At 38.8% G+C, this 15121-nt stretch overlaps 1 protein-coding gene across 11 annotated transcripts in view; it reads left to right on the top strand.

Annotated features, from left to right (window-relative positions):
* Rgs7 (regulator of G protein signaling 7) overlaps positions 1-15121 on the top strand; it is a 400387-nt gene that overhangs the window by 85164 nt on the left and 300102 nt on the right. The window contains exon 1 of one of the 11 annotated variants that reach the window (XM_029538598.1): positions 8948-9002. The exons of the other annotated variants lie outside the window; for them this stretch is intronic. The gene's annotated coding sequence lies outside the window, so the exon portion shown is untranslated. Of the gene's footprint in view, positions 1-8947; positions 9003-15121 lie in introns of those variants that run through there. 11 annotated transcript variants of the gene reach the window in all.

Below are 15121 nucleotides of genomic sequence, written 5' to 3'. Positions count from 1 at the left end.
ATATATATATATATATATATATATATATATATATATATATATATAATTTAGAATATTGACAGGCCAGCTTCTTAACCGTCACATAGAAATGCGAACTCAATGGATTCATATTGCTGAGGTAAACTTACATATCTGGATAGAAGTGCAAACCTGGGGCTTTCAACTGGTCAATTGGGATCTTCAACAGTCTTAGAACTTTACCTGAGGTGGGTGAGTCATGTTACTGTCTCAACTTCTTGGATTCGTTTATATCATTTTTAGGGATTTCTTGGGGATTTCCAAGGTCTCAAAAATTTGAGATGTAGTGATGTTTTCAAATCTGTTTTAGTCTCCTTTATTTTTATTTTGTTTTATGCATGTTAGCCTCTTGTCTGTGTGTGTGTGTGTGTGTGTGTGTGTGTGTGTGTGTGTGTGCGCGCGTACCAAGTGTGCAGCTGGTGCCTGCAGAGGTCTGAGCGCAGCAGGTACCCTCAGGCTGGAGTTACTGGGTAGTGGTAGCCACCATATGGGTTCTGAGAACAGAGCGTGCTTTCTCTGTATGGATGACCAATGCTCCAAAGCTGTGAGTCATAGCTTCAGCCTCTTTACAGATGATTTTTAGGAAAATACTTTTTTGGGATTCTCAATCTGAACTTCTAGTGTCTTTGCTGATGGAATCACCCACGTCCTCTTGGTGCATGGCTCAGCCGTGAGCACCATTTGGGAGCCTTAGTCAAGTGCATAAAAGTGACCACAAGCATCTCTGATAAATTCACACCTGGAGTCCTCTGAGTATCTATATTATGAGGAAGTACTTGGCAAATCTATGAGGTACTAAGTTCTATACGCTTAAATTTGGACCAGGGACTTCGTAAATGCTATTGGCAAATTTCTCTCTACCTCCCTCACCCAGGTAAGATGACTGTTGTTATTGCCCCTTCTGGATTAGGTCCCACTCATTTTCCTGCCTACCTCGAGAAGGCCTTTTGTTTGCCTGGTGCTTTATATCAAAGACCGCTTGTCTCTGGATTCTTGTTTGATCCAGACTGAACACCATGGACTTCCCTAACTACACCTGTCAGTGATATGGGGGTCAATGATACGGGGGCAGGTTTTAGGGGATGCTGAATGGTAATCTCTCTTCTACAACAGTCAGTTTCTAGAGTGAAATATTATAGGGGGTTCTCATTTCCCAGCAAAGTTCAAAATACATCAGTTTATATCTCACAAAATCGGAATTTAGAACTGGCATGGCTTTGCTTGTGCTCATTCACGTTTATGACCCAGACAAACTGGGAAACAGTAGCTGATGACTAATAGTTATGTAATGCACATTAGAGAAGGCATTGTTCACTTATTTACAGGAGTAATGAGAAGACAGCAAAGACTCAGATTTTGTGTCTGCCCTTAGTGGGTTCCACAGTCACTGTCTGTCCCCTCAGGCAGGTGCTTCTTCTTTTCCCAAAGGGGTGATACAGCCTGGTCTCCTGGGTCTCAAAGCCCAAGATCCTGTCCTATAGGCTTTCCATTCCAAGAAGAAGCTTGGGATAAATAGACCCCACTGATTAGAACTGGCGACACCCGGTTGGTTGTCCAGCTTACATAATAAATATCCAAAACAGTATCATGAGTGGAATATTCTTGGAAAATATCAGATATTTTTTTTTACCGTCTTCTAAATGGTCAGGTGCCAAGCAATGTTGATTTTACAATATCTCTGTGAATGTACAGTTTACTCAGATCACATATTGCTCTGGGAGACATGGGCATCTTGAAATTAATTTTGAAAATTGAATAACTAAAATTGTTTGCATCTGTAAGTTTTGGAAATAAACTGCATGAGCATAGAGGTGAGAATATACCTACCTGTCAGCAACAGATAATGGTTGGCACCCCAGAGTAGAAGGAGAGTAAGTCACCATTGTAGAATTCTTTTTTGAGGTTTATTTCTGATTTGGGATGCCACATATTAATAATAGTTTCCCCCAAGTATTTGGAGAGATGAGAATCATCAGAAAGTATTGCTAATCTTGCAACAAGACAGCAAGACATACAAACATAGTCAAGGTCTTTGAACTCTGTAGATTTTAAAATTGGTTTCTTGGTTTCTACCCCAAAGACTTGCAGAGATTTCAAATGAGATTAAGAATCTTCAGATCTTTCAGAGGATAAATGACATACTAATAACATGGCATATTATATTTTATACTATATACATACTTTATTGCTTAGCTCTTTATATATATCATATATATGTATAAATATGTACATATATGTGTATATATGTGTATGTTTGAATGTATGTATACGTATGTGTATATATACAGATATACACATGTATACGTATATACATATATATATATATATATATATATATATATATATATATATATATATATATAAACAACTTTGGACAAGTGTATCAGGAGTTTTAGACAAATGTGTTTCTAGATTACTGAGTATAATAGAAAGTTGTCAGATATTTTGGCTCATTTCCTGAAGAAAATGGATTAATCATGACATATTAACATACACAATTGCGGGCTACATGAATGAACTGACTGATAAACATAATGGTTATTTTAAAGACCATAAATAGGATCATTCTGTCAGTTACATTAAGGAATATGCAAGAACAGTGGCATATTGTTTCAGAATGCAAATGCTGTGAACCATGGAAAACACTAACACAGGACAACTCAAATAATGAAAATCAAATAAAAACTTGTCAACTTTTCAGAGAAATCTCCATGTCTTTAGGTCTGATACTGTTTTCTTGGATAGAACAGAAAAAGCACAAACCACAAATTAAAAAAAATAAATTCAAAAGTTATACTTAATGAAAGTTAAAAATGTTTATAATAAAAAAGCATGTTTTCCGAGCCCTTAGAAATAACATTCATCCTGCAGAACACCTTGTGAAAGGAGTGGCCAGTCTGAAAATGTTCTTGGCCCACACATTCAAATGTATGTCCAACAATGCATTTGTACCTAGACTATATAAAGATCTCTTAAAACATGTCGTAAGTAAAACAGAGGAAGAGAAAGTGCCCTGTGCTGTGGTTTGAATATAGTTCATTCCCACTAAACTTTTGAAAACATCTTTTTTTAAGAGAACTCTCTCCCTGTAGGAAATTAACACTCTCTCTGCAAATTCTACTGACTTGGGGAACTGGCGAGCCCATTGTGCTTACATACTGAGCATGCATGAGGGGGTCCGTACAGGAGCATGGGTGACTCCCAAATAGTCCCACCACCAGGGAGTCTCACTCTAGATGGATGCTGACCTAGCTGTAGCTGCATAGATAGACTCCCCACTTCAGTTAATCTTCCATACTCTACTACTCTAGTACTTTCCAAGACAACGAGACCAAACGAAATCAAGGCAGAATGAATGAGATATAAACGGAGATGTAGGGGGAAGTGGTCAGAATCTCAATGGCTCTCCCACTACCTCTCTCTATGAGGGAAAGTCAGCAGTCAGTAAGATTTATGGTATGGGTCTCTTGCAAGTGGTAGTAGATGCTCTGAGATGATGGTAGCTGCCAAGCTCACAGAATAGACTTCTTGGGAGGGGGTCTTTTGAACAGGCATTGGGGCTTTAAAAGAGTTGAAGTATCATCTTTAAAAGTGTCACCTTTCAAAGTACATGGAACTGTTTGTTATTGTTGTGTTTCTTTTTAATGAAAGTGGGTTCCTAAAAAGTGAGCCTGACATGTCTTTACTATCTCACATGTGTTCTGCAATGAGATGGCTTCTCCTTCTTGCTTCTGATGAAGTAAGATAACTACTAGAAGCCAAATACCTGCTGGTACTACGCTCTTGAATCTTTTGGGCAATGAACTAAATACTCTCCTTTTTTGTACGTTAAGTACCCAGTCTCAGATACTCTGTTATGGCAGCAGAAAATGGACTAAAATGCAGTTTTTAAGCAGTCAAATTTTAATGTATCTAAAAGGAAGAGTACTTATAAATCAACAGGACAAAGAATAAAACTATGAAAATATATAAATGCTACATAGTTACCCTCAGTGACATAGATACGGTAGGCAATAGATCCACATATTTAACTGTGAACAATTGAAGATAGGCTGAGAGAATTCTCCTGGACAAGGCACACAATGAAGTTGTGGCTCCAGGCAGTAGTAGAATATTTGGCAGGGTCCATGGGTGACTATAACCCTGTGCTAATGTTGACAGCTGGCTCAAGGACTAAGTAATGTCATCTTTGCTGATGTCATCTCCAAGCAAGACAGATCTGTGGAAGAGATGATTTCATAAAGGGCAAGATTCAGGTCTAATGTTAATATTTAGCTTGAATAGCAAAATAGTGTTGATGTGTTTTTAACCTCCTGAGTGACCATTTTATACATGTAGATTTACACCAGAATGCATGTTGATATGAATATTTATGCATGGCTCTTTAGTGAGTCCACTAAAGTTTCTAAGAAGTAAGGTTTCTAGAGAAATTAGTTTCCTCTCCCCCCACCCCCTTTTTTCCTTTCCCTAGGGCTGTGCCTTAAACTTAGAGCCTCATGTATACAAAGCAAGCTCTCGTCCATTGAACTACATCCCCAGGCCTTAAGGGTTCTTTTCGTTTGTTTGACTTTTAATCTCATGAATTTCTTTCCCCCAAATTGATCATTTTTACAAAATTTAAAGATTATTTAATAATGGGTTGTTAATTAATGATTGAAGCATTATTTACAAAACCCAAACTTTATTCTAATAAAATACCTTTAAGGATGAACATTGATCATTGAGTTCATTTGTGATCATTGAAACTAGTTCAGATATCACTGGACAGCCTGTCCTGAGTTCTTGTAATAATTTCAAAACTGAACTCTGTGAAGAAAGCTTCCTTTTCTCTGACTTAGAAAGGTCCGGTTTCTTCAGAAAATGTGGGGATTTTCAACTGTCTCTTTTGTCCTGATACCTTTTCCATTTTCACCTCCCTAAGAATTGCCATAAATATCAACACAGTCATCAGGTTTCCTAAAAATGATGTGTGTTTTGTCAAAAAAAACCCTCGTGAGCTCAGAGATTAGAGCAGAGATGACTAACAGTTTTAATCGGCTTAGAAATCATCTTGAAGTGACGTTCATCGCAGAACGGGCTTAATAATGCTGACTTCGACAAATTGCTTCGAGAATTTCTCAACTGAGCAACATTTTCTCTTGAGAAGTTGTGATCATGGACATATCTAGCCACTGAAGGAAAACTAGAAAGGAACTTAGGCTCAGTCAGGTTAGGCTGTGACTTTATGGGATCGTCCCTGGGGAACACAATCTTTGGAATAACTTTACCTGAGTTTTTCAAATAGTGTCACAAGTTCTTGTGAGATGTCCTTCCACTTATTTGCTTGCCAACAAAAAGAGATACAATTGAGTGAATTTTTTTTAGTCATTTTTTATAACCTTAAGTGAATTTCAGTGTGATAATCCTAAGAATTCAGTTGTTCTAGACTCAATATCTTTCTAGGGGTCATCATGTGGCCTTAAGTCAATCATTCAAATTTCATGACTCCCATGTTTTCACCCTGTGAACTGTAGATGTTCATACTTATCTTGTTGATTTCATGATGTAGTATAATAAATAGTAGGCATGAAGTTACCCTGAAACTTAAAAATAAGCAATATTAAATTAAAACAACAATAACAACAACAACATTAACAACTTATCCAACCCTTCAAGGAATTAGAAATTCTGAGTTGCTGGGAATATGGGAGAGTTTTTTTTCTTTTTAATTTAATGCTAGAATTACTTAGTTATTTCATGTTAAAAATTCAATGTGCTGCAGTGCATGAGGCCTGGTGTGGTTCATTCTCCAGTATCATCTTTAATAACAGAGCAAGTGTAGGTACACCACATCCTCTCTGTGACCTGAGGTTTCCACTCATTGAATGGAGATGAGAGCAGACCTTCATCTACTAGAACTGCATCGTGTGAAATAATGGATGAGAAGGCTTTCTGAACGGTAGTGGTCTGTGTGTATATATGCCTATTATATTAGATGTTTCCCCAACTTAAATAAAACACACAATATGGTAACCTCACATTAAAAATACATGTATAGAATTCCAGGAAGGTGTTATCAACGTGCTTTCATGTCCTGGGGTGAAATATAGCTGTAAGCATTCATGAAGTTGTGGTTTATAGAGTGATGAATGCTAGCCACATGACAGAAGCGTGCATCCTGCTAGTGATCATTCTGAGATTAACTTTGGGGCACATGCACTGAGGGGCCACAGGATGGCTAGTAGATTTGGACTGCCATTTTCTGCAGAAACCGTAAACACACCTGTCAGTAAAGGGACATAGAATGGCAAAGGAGTGAGTTTCTTGGTTTTGATCCGTATATCATTGAGATGAAAGTTGGCTGTAGTTTCCTCCTATCTCTTTCTGGAACTTCACAGACATTCTGCATTCTCCTATTTTTCTTTCGTACTTTTTATAATACCATAACAACAGCTAAGAAGGGTCTTCCTGCCATAAATATCACCGATGTCTTTATTAAGTATAAATGTTCTACTTTTAAAATTAGTTTTTCTACTATTTTTTTCTGTTACTTCATGTGTATACATTTGAGCTCAGATGTGTGAGTGTATATACCTATTTGTGATTATCTTTAGCCTAGCATAGGTCCTCTTAGCCTATCAGAAACTTTGCTTTTGTTACTAACAAAAGTACTCTATGATCTATGCAAGCCAGAGTGCCCTTCCTACCTTTCCTGGATTCATCTGTTGCTGGCTCCTGAGGCCAACATCTTTGCCAAGAAAATAGTGTTGTATACCTAAAAGTCACACGAACCTACAGTTCCAAGAGCCTGAGCAAAGCTCAAGCCAGATGAATAACCACATCCTTGAATGTCATTATAAAACTCTCACAAGCAATAACAAACAGCAGAAATCTTTAAGCTGCCACCCAAACCATTAGTTATATACACTAGATATTGATGGGATTATGGGTGACTTGTCCCCTAGTGACAGAGAAGGCGACATGGTAGCAAAACCACTTCTTGTAGCACAACAACAATTTCCCTAGACAATGTTAAAGGATTTTCATCAGGATGAAGGAAAATCCTGCTAGGAAAAGGGAATGCACATCTAAGAGAAGACATGAAGTAAGTTTAGTATGTCACCATGTAGAAAAGAGTACTTTTCTTTCTTTTATTACATTCTTTAATACTTGATGGATTGTTTATTCTTGAGATGGGTTTCACTCTATAACTGAAGCTAGCATGGAATCTAACATATAGACCAGGCTCTTTCAAACTTGATGCAGCCCTCTGCCTTAGCTTCTTAAGTACAGGAATTACAGATGTGTTACTGTGCCTGGCTCCCTGCTAAGCTGTTTAGTGTTAGGAGATTTCTATCATGCACAGAATTGAAGAATTGGGATAAAAATGTCTATAAATAAAATTATGTTGCTCTGGGGTTTTTACCTCATTGACAAAAAGTTACCATATTCATTTAAGACTGGCAGTGACCCATGAAGGGGACACACACACACACACACACACACACACACACACACATTTCATATATATATATCCCATGAAGTGGACACACATACACACACACTTTCTACTTTAAGCAATTAGAAAATAAAAATATACTAATACGAAGTCAGATGCTGGGCTGTGGGGATGGCTCAGTGGTTAAAGGTGTTTGTTGCTCTTGCAAAGGACCTGAGTTTGGTTCCTTACACCCATAATAAGGGTGGCTTACAACTGCTTGAGGCTTCATTTCCCAGGAATATGATGCCCTCTTCTGGCCATCATGGGCAACAGACACATGAGCATGGTGTACACTCATACAAACAGGCAAAACACTCACACCACACACACACACACACACACACACACACACACACACACACACATACTCACACACACACACACACATATCTTAGAAAACAGAACATAGTTACTTCTTTTTCCTTGTATTTGTTTTCTGTTGTTTTGTAAAGGAATAAAAGACAAGAGGCTGCCGTGCACAACCTACACTCTTTCAAAGTGTACTCCCACGGATCTACTTCTAATTAGACTTCACCTTCTAGAACTTTTACAAGCTTCCCATAGTTTACAAAGTTGTGAGCCCACCAGGGGATTGCACCATTTGAAAGGTCACAATACTCACCATCCAATGACTTGTGAGCACTGTATAATGGGAACTGTGACTTCAACAAGTGAGATTTTGAAGGCACTTTAGATCCAAGCCTGAACATTATCCCAAGGACAAAATTTTAAAGTTGCTGTCCTTTGAATTTTCTGTTGGTGATGAGATTAGAAGTCTAATGTTTTGTTTGTTTGTTTTTGTTGTTCTTTTGTTTTGTTTTCTCATTGGAACAGTGAGTCTTAGCTGCAGGTTACTCAAGTTAAATCAATGTTGGTTGTCTTTCTTCATTGTCACTCAAACCACATACATAGTTTTATTCTATAGCTTTTTGGGGGTGTGGGGATGGAGGGTGTTGGTTCCTTGAGACATCGTGTTTCTATGTATTTCCAGCTGGCCTTATATTCATTGTGTAATGCGGACTAATCTCGAACTCTGAGAAGGCCTTCTATTTTGGCCTCCCAAGTGTTGGACTGAGAGATGTGTGCCGGCATGACTAACAACTAGCCCACACATATTTACAGAGTCCCTGTATCCATACAATTGCAACCCCATATCTTCTTCAAAATGATAGCCACTCATCATTACTAGTCCTGGGATTCCTTTGGATTCAGTAAGTACAGCTTGATGGTGGCTTAAAATAAAGTGAGCCATTTGAAATAAAGTGTCTGAGTCCGAGGATGATATCCTTATCTTTTTATTCAGATATATTGAGTTCTTTTATATATGGCAGGCCTGTGTTAAGAATGAGCTTCCGGGAGAGATGGATGGAGAGATGACTCAGTGGTTAAGAGCACTGACTGCTCTTCAAGAAGTCCTGAGTTCAGTTCCCAGCAAGCACATGGTGGCTCACAACCATTTGTAACAAGATCCAATGCCTTCTGTAACATCTTCAGACAGCTACAGGTAAAATAAGTAAGTCTTTAAAAAAAGAATGAGCTTCCAGACTAGGGGGCAGGTGGGCAAATATTCCAGTTTTGTCTCAGTGTAGACTCTTTTCAAGAGCAGATAGAGGATGGTTCCAGCTGCCTTCCTACCTCAGCATGGTTGGCTTTGTGAAGTTATACTTCTATGCAAGGAGAGCACTAGAGGAGTGTTTCTGTTGATACCGTCCTCTCATGGTGGCTGCTGTCCTTCTGTGGGCTTCTCAAGTGTGCTCAAGACCCTCTGCTGACCTCCCTGCCTGTCCCCCAGCAACTGCACTGGCTCCACTCAGTGACGACTATCTTCCCTGTATGGCTCTCAGTCTACAAGGTTTACAGCATGTTCGGCAACTACAGACAAGAACAATTAATTTTGGTTCGAGAATGTCCGTTTTATTGTGGAAACAGGTAATTATAATCTTAACTAAACAGAAAATGCTGGAGTCACATACAATCCTTTAAGGTTCACACCTAAGTTTAAAGCAGTAACACTCTATATTAAAAATTTAATACTTTATTTTACACTAATTTTTATTTGTTTCTTAAAGTTANAATAATAGATTGTTTCTTATCAAATTTTCCTTGGTAGATTTTTTTTTTTTACTTATTTACGTATAATTTTATCTTTGAACTACACGAATATTTTGTTTTTATTGACTGTTCCCTCTTCCCCTCCCTATTCTTACTCTTCATCTGCCCTTCCTCCTCTCATTAGCTCCTTCTTCTTTCATATATCACATATCCTATTACCCTCTTTTTATCACCCCACTGGAAACCTTTTTTTCTTTATATGATCCCTTTTTATGATTTTATAACCTATGTCTGCATATATATTTAAGAGAAAAGCATGTGGTATTTGCCTGTCTGAGTCTGGGCTACATCACTTTAATAATTAACCATATATATATATATATATATATACATACATATATATATATATATATATATATATATATATATATATGACAAATATCTTGATTTCATTTCTCTTTATGATTGAATGAAATTCTGTTGCGTTCATGAACTACATTTTCTTTATCCACTCATCTGTTGAGGAACACATAGGATGGTCTATTTCCTAGAGATTTTGAACAGAGCAGAAATGATTAAGGATGAGCATTTATCTACAGTAGGGCATAAAATCCTTTGGGTATATACCTAGCAGTGATATAACCAGATCATATGTTAGTTTGTTTCCAGTTTATTTCAGAGCTTCCATATTGATGTCTATAGCAGTTTATGCTCCACCAGCAGTCAGCAAGTATGCCACATCCCCCCCCCCCCCGGGCATTTGCTGTTCTTTGTTTTCCTGATGTTAGATCTGATGGAAGGGTGATGGAGTCTCAACACAGCTTTTATTTATATTGCCTTAATGGCTAAGGGTATTCAACGCTTAAAAAATATGACTTTTATTGTAAGTTTAATTCTTTAAGAAATCAATTTTCATAAGAAGAAATTTTGAGTCTTAATTGTAGCTTACTAAGCCATACAGAGTTCTAATACATGGAAGGATCTGAAAGTATTGGCATGTAGCTGAAATAGAGCTTGTGTAGTGCAAAACTTGACAAATAAAAAGACAGTAAATCAATATATAAGTCAGGAAGTCATTATTTCATTTATAATGGGATTTTTAATATACAAGATAAATAGTTCTTTAAATATCCATGCTTCAAAAATAAATTTATTAAAAACTCATCTTGCAATATTTTAAATTACCACAAACTTAAAGAAAGTGAGAGACAAGCATTTCATTCACCAAAGCCATCATAATGTTTTAATAGTTCAGAAATAGATGCTCCTGAACTACTGACAGGGACAACCTCGCCTTTAAAGCAGACACTTTAATCCCATAGCTGGTCACCTATTTCTCTACTGCAGACACCAGTTTGAATCCTTTCAAAGCATTGCTCACACACAGTTTCACCCACTCACATGCAAAGCCATGCCTCCTTCAAAACCGAGGCAGGAAAAGGTTTCTTCTTACCTCCATCCCTATCTTTAAAGCAGGCATTGAAAAGACCTCCATGTCAAAGAAGTCCCATCCGATCTCCCCTTAGGATGATCACCATGTTAACATTCAGTAACAATGAAGCACTTCATGCATCCTTTTTTTTTTGAAGGATGAGGCCTTGTGTTTCCTAGGCTGATCTCAAGGCTTTCTCCTGTGCTGAAGTCATGCTTCTGTCTTAGCCTCCCAGGTATCTGGGACTGTACTTTCATGCCACTCTAACAAGCTCTTACCCTTTTGTGAGCTATCAATTTCTGATCCCTGTGACAAACTATCCAAATTCTCATCCATATCTGATCATGATCGACCCACACATTGTCTAAGAAATTAAAAACATGCTCATGTATAGGGCAGCCTGCATCCCTACTCAGAATGGGACTCTTACTCAGAGGTACAATCTGCAGGCATTCCACTCCTTCAACACCTCTGCATCCAGGAAAAAGAAATCTTTTCTGTACATTTGCATATTTCATGGTCCTTCTGAAAAAAAAAAAATCTCTGAATAAGAGATGGTCTGCCTCCAAGACAGAGCCACGTGATTACTTCGATCAGAGAAAATTCTCTGATGGATGCCCCCATCCCAGGGTGCTTCGGTTCTTATCTTCCCACTGGAAAGCAGAATTCATCCTTGTTCATGTCCATCCACATGCTTGTTGGGCATCTTGGACAGAACTCTATGCTTCTTCCGCTTGTCTGAATTTCTCTGACCTCTGTGGACCCACAGCATTAAAGGGAAACCTCAAGTTGTTCAAGCAGCAACTTAGGTGGTGTTTTCTTGGATTCCTCTCTTTTCTTACTACTCCTTTTACTTTAGGATCATCACTAGTCTCTTACTTTCTTCACCCACAATGTATCCTGAATACATTTTCTTTTGTCTACTCATGTGACACAGTACTAACTGTAATGGGCTGACCCATATAACTGGCTTCTTTGCCTCTATTCTCTAGAAGCCAGAGGTTGGTCTATCTATCTATCTATCTATCTATCTATCTATCTATCTATCTATCTATCTACCATCCGTTTGTACGTATGTCTCTCTATCCATCTATCCATCTACCCCACACTAATGTACCCATTTATCTCCCTATCCATCCACCCACTGACACGTCCGTCTATGTCTTGGAGACACTGTATTACTGTGTAGTCCTGACTGTCTGATACTTGCTATGTAGACCAGACTGAGCTTAAAACTCACAGAGATCAGTGTGTCCTTTGCCTCACAAGTACTCGAATCAAAGACAAGAGCCATCATACCTGAGAACTGTGATATTGTTTAAGTGATGTGCAAATCACATCTTACTTGATAAACAAACAAACACACACACAAACAAACAGTGACTTCCTACTCAGGTTAGCACCAGCTCTTTTCCATGGCTTGGAAAATCCTACACCATCATCAGTTCTTGGTGACCTATAGGCTGTGGAAGATAGGAAGTATCAGGGTGGAATGATTGTTGGAAATTTTCATGCTTCCATGGGCACACATCAATGAGCTTCTTCAGTTCAAATACTGAACTTTTATTAAGAATAAAGGTTAGAGTGAGATCATGGTTGGATTGGGAACTCAGAGAGAAAGATGGGAACAAATACAAGAAAAGACTGAGCAGGAAAACATGAGGCTCTTCTGAGCTCTAAAAAGACTACTGAACATGAGAATAAGGGGTTCCAGGGAACATAGCACCCTACCACCCAATGTAATCTCAACAGAGGTGACTATCCCTACTGACATTCGCAGTTCCCAATACGTTATAGAAGGGAGTGGACAGGTTGAAGCAGTTGAAGAATTCAAGATCAGTCAAGGCAGAAAGAAAGATGGGAAGTGGAAACCAAGCAATGCTGAGAGTGCAGAGAGCCAATGGAAAACCTTAAAGGTGTGGAAAACTGGTCTTCTTTGGCCTCTACAAAAGTCCCAGTGAACTCTGCAAATTTGTCAGAGTCAGCATCTCAGAGCCCAGGTGAAGAGCTGTAACATTGACGGCTTTCAAGAGGTGAGGGTCCTGATACCCAGGCCCAGCATAGACACTGTAACATCTTTTGGGTTAAGAGCCAGGGTACTCCAATCCACAGGGACTGTCTGTAGTGTTAGAGGAGGCTTCTGCTGCTGCTTTGACCTGTCTATTGCTGCTGCTTGCTTCCCGCAAGCACTCGCAGGGCATGGAAGCCTCTAGGGACCAGCATTTAAAGAGTGTTTCCCTGCATGCTCACCACTTTCATCCTCACTGGGGATACTGTTCTTCCTCTGCTTTCTCCTTCTTTCTCCTGACTCTGAGAATGTGTAAGCATGTACAGTGTAAGACCGTGTTGGCTGCTTTGTATTCTCTCTGATTCCCTCAACACCTCTATTGGTCTCTGGCATCACTCCCCTGGTGCACTTCTCTGCTGCTTGCTGTATGCATTGCAGCATCTTGTCTACCCTGTAGGATCTCCCTGGGAAGCAAGGCGCTCTTAAGAGGAAAGCAATGGAAGAAGGGAATTATCTTCCAGCTTCTGAGTTAGGTTCCAGAATCTGCCTTAGCAGATGGGGATTTAAATTCACACAGAGAAAACTATTTGTTTCCGGTTATTCACAAGGCGCTTTGTAAATCTGGTCCTATCCAAGCTGGATAGATAGTTCTAAGGAAATACCCCCCCAACCCCCCCCCTTCTGAGGTTCCTAACCAGACAACTCTAGGGTAGAGTATGAAGCAGCTTTGACATTTTTCCTTCCTTAAATTACAGTTGCATAGTGTATGTAGAGTCTGTAACCTTTAAGTATTTTTTTTTCTTTTTACATTTATTTTTATAGGTGAGGAAGTGTGTATATCAGGCTATGCAAGCAGAGGTCAGAGTACAACTTGTAGGAATTATTCTCTTCTTTTACCTTGAATCTTTCAGGGTCTCCAGGCTAGGTCGCACGCACCTTTCCAGACTGAGCCCTCTTCCTGAACTTTGGGTCTTTATGTTTTATTAATTCATTCATAGATAATATTTAGAACACACTGTGTAAAAGGTCTGGCTGCTATGATAGAGTCTCTACAGGCTCCCTGCCTTGTCTTTCCTGGTAGAGCTTCTATCCAATAACAAGTGGTGTTTTTTAACATCATTTTAAAAGACCTATTTAAAGAAAAGAAATATTTTAATGGAAAAATTAAATTGCACAGTTAGATTTTAAAGTTATCATCTGTGCATTCCCTCTTGCCAAGAAATATTGGTGGAATCTGTTTCTGTAGTTTATATTGGAGCACATAAATAGCATGTACTACTTAAATGTATTGGCTCTTAGAGATTCTCTCATGGGAATACCCAAGGGGTTGTCAGCAGTGTGGGTGGAGTTTGAAGCTATTAATCCAAGGTCATGCATAGAATATGGTTTGGTGAGCAGAACCAATGAAAGCATGCCTAGAGCTGTCTTCATCATATTAATACAAGCAAGGTAAATGTGAGCTGATGCCCTAAATGTTATTTTTTTCCCTGAACTATGCCCTCTGACTATAATCTAGTTTTCAATTAAATGGGAATAAATTTCCATATTATCTTGAATATTTTAGAAGCATTCCAGAATATAGAAGCTCCTCAAGGGGGCAAGAGATGCAGATTGATTATTAGCTCATGTTTTTCCATATTTTCTTATCTTTTGTTCTATGTTTTCACAATCACCTTTTCCCTAGAATTCATCTGTGCCCTTAATATCCTTCCCTCCACTAGTCCTTAGCAAAAGCTTGCTGTGTGCTTTCATTCTCTTTTCTCCTTTGCCCCTGCCTTGTTCCTCCCTAGTTTCTCCCTCTTCTATCCCCCTCTTCTCCCCTGCTCTCTTTCCTAGGCATGGATTTCCCCCCCCCCAATTCTTTTTTTTCTTCTGCATGCCTAAGGTGCACATTTTTTTTGTTTTTTGTTTTAATTATTATTTTCTTTATTTACATTTCAAATGCTATCCTGAAAGTTCCCTATACACCCCCTGCCCGTGCTCCCCTACCCACCCACTCCCACTACTTGGCCCTGGCCTTCCCCTGTGCTGGGTCTTATAAAGTTTGCAAGACCAAGGGGCCTCTCTTCCCAGTGATGGCCGATTAGGCCATCTTCTGCTACATATGCAGCTAGAGACACAAGCTCAGGGG

Source organism: Mus pahari, chromosome 5 (assembly GCF_900095145.1).
Source record: "Mus pahari chromosome 5, PAHARI_EIJ_v1.1, whole genome shotgun sequence".
Classification (NCBI taxonomy): domain Eukaryota; kingdom Metazoa; phylum Chordata; class Mammalia; order Rodentia; family Muridae; genus Mus; species Mus pahari.
This window is presented reverse-complemented; position numbering and strand designations above follow the sequence as displayed.